Below are 6,878 nucleotides of genomic sequence, written 5' to 3' on the forward strand. Positions count from 1 at the left end.
ACATTAAAAGGTTAAAAATGTCTTTTATTTTTTAACATTCTACTCTTCAAAAAATGCTTTATATTTTTTAATAGAGGAAGTATATATCAATAAAATTTAATAATGATATTTCATTAATTTATTTTTAAAATAAAATTTTAAACTTTTAAAAATAACCTTGCACATTTAATCATTATATTATAATATTATTTTATTTTTTTTCACTTAAAAGCTAATATTAAAAAATATTATTGACAAAATTTTAAATTTTTTAAAATTATTTTTAAATTTGAGATGATGGTAATCTCTGAAATTACTGGGGTGTGATGGTTAGGAAGGATAAAAATGGAAGCATGAGAGGGGATGATGTGGGAGGGAGTGGGGGAGGTTAGAGGGGTAAATCAGAAGATACGCAATCATGGCAGTGGAGATGTCCTCATTTAATGCTCCTTCCCTCCCTCTCCCCCGCCTCTTCTTCGCGCTTCCCCGGATCCACCAGCTAAGCTACCTACGAGCCTGCCATTCCAGCACCATCATGCGCCTCTATAAAACAATGTTCAATACTGATCGAACACTTTCATTTACAAATAAATAAATCAACCAACTTTTTTTTTTTTTGACAAAAAGATAAAAAGGAAGTGAGTATGTTGCTTTATTTATTAAAGAACATTCCAAATTTTTAATTTTGCCGTTATAGTTGGGGGAAGACAATGAGTGACCTTATTATTTATATAAATATTTTAATAATTTAATGGGTAATACATCTTTTAAGTAATTGTTTTGCCTAAAATGAGGCAGCGTTTGGTGACGGATCAAAATAACAAGAAACGAAGTGTTAGGCATGGATAAATGAAAAGTCAGGCTCAACAAGTCATTAAATAAATCAGAGCTTGGTTCGCCTAAAAGAAACCTCTTTGACTAAGCAAGTGCTGAGTTCTCAAATGAATCGAAACCGAGCTCTACTTTATTTGATGGCCCAACTTTTTGTTTGTCTATGCCTGACACTTTGTTTCTTGTTATTCTTAGCTTTAGCCAACGTCATCTCATTTTATGTTCAAACAGTAACTAAACCCACTTTTTGTTTTAATAAAACTCCATATAAATAGGATCTAGTGTAAAAAAAATAGCATCTCCTAATTAAAAAAAAGCTTTGTTTAACTCCAATAAAAAAAGTGGCTAACAAAGACTTATTGTGTGCGCTCGAGTGAGAGAGAGAGAGAGAGAATATGATATTACAAAGAGCCGACATTTCAGGCGGATAGAACTTATCACGATCCGATTAATTTAAATTAGATTTGAAGTATTCTATTTTTTTAAACAAAATTTATATAATTAAATTTAACTCTAATATTTTTTAATTGATTTCGGAGTAATTTGAATTACCGACTCTAATATTACTAACTATTATAATAAATTTCTAACTATATAAATTAGATGTTAGTATAAGTTATCAATTTAAATTGTTTTTAGGAATCTAGAATAAAAGACTGGCATGTGTTATCATTTATAAGAAAAGCTGCATCCTAGAACCTTTGAGGAGAATTATTTATAAATAAAAATTGACATGAAGTTAGCATTAAAAAATTAATTGTTATTATTATTTTAGCAATAAATAAATTTATATTGATTATTGTTTGCGAATAATTTTTTTTTTTGAAAAATAAGTGTGATTCCCATGTCATTTATCATGGTTCTTCACTCTTAAAGTTGTGAGCAGGCATGAACAATAATGAACACGAAAAGCAGATCATACTTTCCATAATAGTAGATAGAAGGTATAGAAAGTGAAGAAATGACATTGAAGTTTGAACCATGATTCGATCTAGCACCCTATAGTTCGTCGGCGTTCGTAATCCGTGTCATGAGAATTAAGAGCAAGCTTTCAGCCATCTTTCATAAAAACGCTTCAAGAAGCCATTCTCATGACTTATTGTTCATGACAGGGTTCACATGGCTGGCCTCCGCAAGTAGAGAGAGATTCAAGAAGATAGCACATTATCACAAGCTGAGAGTCTGGCGCAGCACACAGCGCCTGTGCGGTGTCCCGAGAACCCCATCATCCTCAGGACAAGCCTTACCACATACGAATCCTATTGGTTCCGCCTTGCCATGTGCTCATCAGGGAGACGGCATTAGCCCCCGACCAGTTGTACACTCAACACGAAGGCTAAGGTAGAACGCACCTAAATGCTAATGTCGCCCCCTTTACCCATATTGTGCGAGGCTAACTAGCGGATCGTTCATTACATTGGTCTGTACATGGTCACGAAGATATCATTCGTGACATTCTCTCACACCCAATCTAGCACGCCCTCGTGCTAAGGGAGAAAGACTCTGCCCAAAGATCGCACGTACAATACTGCCACACACACATCAACTCACTGCTGAATGGCCACTCGAGTCCAGTACTCTTCGGACCCACTCGCACCCGCGAGCCAACAGGAATGGAGTCGACCACGACCAACCTTCCCGGCCGAGTCCCTATTTTTGGACCCACTTACACCTCGCAGGCCTTTAGAGCGGTGCTGAGATCAACTAGTCCCAACGTGAGACTACACAAGCACACGGTAGTAAAGTATGTCCCACTCTGATACCACTCTGTCACTGGCTGAGAGTCTGGCGCAACACACGACGCCCGTGTGACGTCCTGGGAGACCCCATAATCCTCAGGACAAGCCTTACCACATACGAATCCTATTGGTTTCGCCCTGCCATGGGCTCATTAGGGAGGTGGCATTAGCCCTCGACCAGTTGTGCACTCAACCTAAAGGCTGAGGCAGAACGCACCCAAATGCCAATGTCGCCCCCTTTACGCATATTGTGCGAGGCTAACCAGCGAATCATTCATTACATTGGTCTTTACACGGTCACGAAGATATCATTCGTGACAATATGCTACTTTAGTTGCAATATGAAAGAGAGTTTGATGCATTTACTTTGAGATTGTAACTAATGTCAAAAGTAGATGGGTTGAACTTGTTTTGTTCAAATTTTGGAACAAGTTTAATCAACTAAAAGGTCAAAAGTGGGTAAAATGGAATCTCAATAGAGAGTTGGGTAGACTCCATACTAAATATATTTCTTGGGGTCCTCTTTTCTCTTATGTATGTTATGATATATAAGTTAATAGATGTAAAAGAATATTTTGAGAGGACCAAATTGTCGAATTGGAGAACACAAATAGTGTCTACTTCAGAACACTACAAGATTTCAAAATGAAGCAAAGCAAGTTGTTATAAGGAGGATGCAGTAAATCATGCAGCCATCAATACTAATAAGATGCTGAGCTCTTCACTTTAGAAATAGACACCTCATGCCTAAATGGAAGAGGAAATGCAATTAGGAGAATTATCAAACTACAAAATGAAAGGTGGATCATAGGTCTCTATTTAAAAATAAAGTCATTACTACTCCCCATTGTTGAGGTAAAAGCTATTATTATTGGGGTTGGAGACTTAGAATCAAGAAAGTAAGTGTTACCTCATTTGTGTCAATGCTTTAAATATGATTTTAAGGGACTCTCCACAAAACCACCTTTATTGGGATATCATCCAGGAAGCTAGAATGACTCTAGATAGAGATTAGCTTGTCAGCATTAATTTTATGCTAAGGGACTTTGTCAAACATGCTAGGACTCTTGCTGAGTTTGCTGCTCAGACATTAACCTTGAAAGACCATTTCTTTAACCATCTTCCTTTGTTTATCCGAGGAGAGGAGGAAGGGGATAGAAATGGTCTGTTGGATGTATTTTGAGTCTATAATCTTTTGTTATGAATGAAACACCTTTTCAATTAAAAAAATGCTTCAAATTAGCATTGCTTTTAGGGTTAGTGAACAAAATAAACTTTGAAGTTTTTGTGCAAAAAAATACCCTGGACCACAAACTTTTAAAATGTGCAAAATATACTTTAAACTTTTAAATACATAACAAATTAAATTCCACTGTTAACAGCTAATTAATGCCATTACTGTTCACTTAGCAATTCCTTGCTGATGTGTCATTTTTAATTAGCACGACAAACCTTAAACTATTACGCGAGTAGCAACTTGAACCTTGAACTTTGAAATTCAAAGCAAATTACCTCTACTATTTATGTGTAGAACATTGATTATTATATAAATCAAATTAGCCTTAGCATGGTCCGCCATGGAGAATGTATCGTTGGCCGTGATGAAAGATTTATAATTTTGTGCCCCTTTTTTGTAATGTTTTTTAAACAATTGGTATCTCATATTTTCACATACTCTATAACTTTGATATAGCCTTATTTTGAATAATATTTATTTGTTCAATAGTGAAAACTTGACCTCATTTAAAAAGAAATTTAAGATTTTAATTAACTAGTTAATTTGGATTTGAAATTCGTTGATAAAATTATTAACTTTTGCATCCATTATCTGTAAAATCTTCTGATACTTAAACTTTTTTCAAATGAAATCTCAAGTTTTTAGCATTAAATAAATAAACATTATTCAAAATAAGAATAAATCGAAGTTGTAGAGTATATAAAAGTATAAGATACCAATCATTTTAAAAATATTGTAAAAAAGGAAAAAAATTATCATTTTACAAAATTATGAGTCGTTTGCTGCAGCTAATAATGCATTTACCACGACGAATCACACTGAGGCTAATTTGGTATACATAAAACTCTACGTTATATATATAAACAATTGGGGTAATTTGCTTTGAATTTTAAAGTTCAAGATCCAGGATACTACTGGCGTGATAGTTTAGGATATGTGATGCTAATTAAAAATGACATATCAATAAAGAATTGCCACATCAACATTTTGATTGGGCCCTACTCAGCAAACAGTAATGGCGTTAATTAACAATTAATGGTGAGGTTTGATTTACTATAAATTTAAAAGTTCAAGATTTATTTTGAACATTTTAAAAGTTCAAAATCTACGGTACTTTTCACGCAATACTTTAAGATCTATTTTACTTATTAATCTTTATTTTTATCAATATGTTTCGAATATACCAATACAATAGTATGTGATAAATTAGTTACCAAAATATTATGTTTACAAATATAAATAATGGGGTTATTTTATTATAATACTTCTCTGATTTTATTTACAAGACATATTTTAAAAAGTTTTATTTACCTACAAATCAAGGTACAAATTTTTAGATAATTTAAAAAATATTTTTAAAATTATCTTCATAAAAGTAAAAATTTAACATGATATCACTTTTTTATTTTTTTATATATTTGCATACTTAAAGTTTTATACACTTTTATTCCTTTCATTTTTTGTATTAATATTAACAAGATTGATAGAAATAACTTATAAAAATAACAGAAAATATCATATATAAAGCATGAATCATGAATATAGGCTTTTGATATTCTATGGTGAACTAAAAATATCCTTAAATCTTAAAACATTATGATTATGTGACCTTTTATTTTGTAATTTAAATGGAAAATTGTATTTTAAAAATATGACTATGAATATTTGCACATAAGTTTCCTTTTTCTTCTTCTTGTTTCTTTTTTCCCCCCTCTCATCAAACTGGACCAGCAGAAGCTAGTAAAGACAAAGGGAAACTCGAGTACGCTAGGAATCAGTGGGACAGCATTAGTTTCCTTCTCGTTTTGAAAAATAATTGTGCGAGAACCGAATTCTCTGGTCTCTATGGGTGAGTATGCCCTGAAATGTGTTCTGTTCGAGGCTCTATTGGGCCTTTCCCATTTTTCGAAAATATTGGGCCTTTTACTTAGTGCAATGTGTGATAACTTTGTTGCCTTGTTTTTGGTTGCCATGGCCCTTTTGACCAATGTAGCACATTTTATTGTCATACTTGGCCATGAAAACATGACTAGTTTTGTATAAAATGCATCATACTACATAATATAACAGTTTATAAAGGTACATTGCAAAAACATGCAAGTCGAAGGGCGGTTAATATAATTATATGTCCTCGGTCCCTAAGTATAGTCATAAATATTTACAATCTTTTACGATTTTTAGATTTTGTTAAAATTTGAATCTTTAAATGAATTTTAGAAAACAAAAATTATTCATTATTTCGTAGTGGCAAGAGCATCAATTCTCCGAAAATGGGGTCATTGTGAGTTAAACAAAGAGGGGATAGGCTTACAGACATCCATGTGATGTGCAGTAAAGCTATGTAGGCCCAAAAGTGAAAGCCTTAGTATTCTTTGTTTGTAGTTGAACTATTTCAAACGAAGGATATAAGCTTGATATAATCTTTTTATAATTTAACCCTTTGAATTTTCAAATGAGCCCTTCATGTTTTTGGCTCGTAGATTTGCCTATCGGCTTTTCTTGTTCCATTGTCACATGCATGCATGTTGTAGGTATTAGTTGCAACAAACCCGTCCTTTTTAATTAAGACTTGTATTCATTTAACACGACCCCACCATTTTCATTTTACTCCTTTTCTGTTCCTTTTTTTTTTTTTTAAGTTGGCTTATTGCTGTCAGTGGTAGAAAATTGTGGATTTGATTGCGATTGATGGCCTTGTATAAATTCAAAGCAAACGACCAAACAAATATTATTTATTTATCGATATGTCTTATATATCAATCAACACCCGTCATTGTTTTTGTTCTTAATGATAACAGATAGGAAAAATAACTTTTAAAAAAGAAAAATATATATATATATATATATATTGTTAATATTGTTATTGTCATATTGAAGTGTTAAAATGATACAAGCATGAGGGTTTTAAAATGTGGAGAGAAAAAAAATGTAGCTTTTATTTAGTCGATTTAAAAAAAGAAAAAAAAATTACACCAAAGGCCCCCACATGCCCATCAGCCCATCATACTGGTCCTTTCTTTCGCCCATCAACAAAACCCACTTACCCGTTCCCCTCCCTCTTGGATTGTGGATTATCATATTGAATAACGCAT

The sequence above is a fragment of the Prosopis cineraria genome, unplaced genomic scaffold, assembly GCF_029017545.1.
Source record: "Prosopis cineraria cultivar Desert tree isolate PC_DT_omini unplaced genomic scaffold, ASM2901754v1 PC14, whole genome shotgun sequence".
Lineage (NCBI taxonomy): Eukaryota > Viridiplantae > Streptophyta > Magnoliopsida > Fabales > Fabaceae > Prosopis > Prosopis cineraria.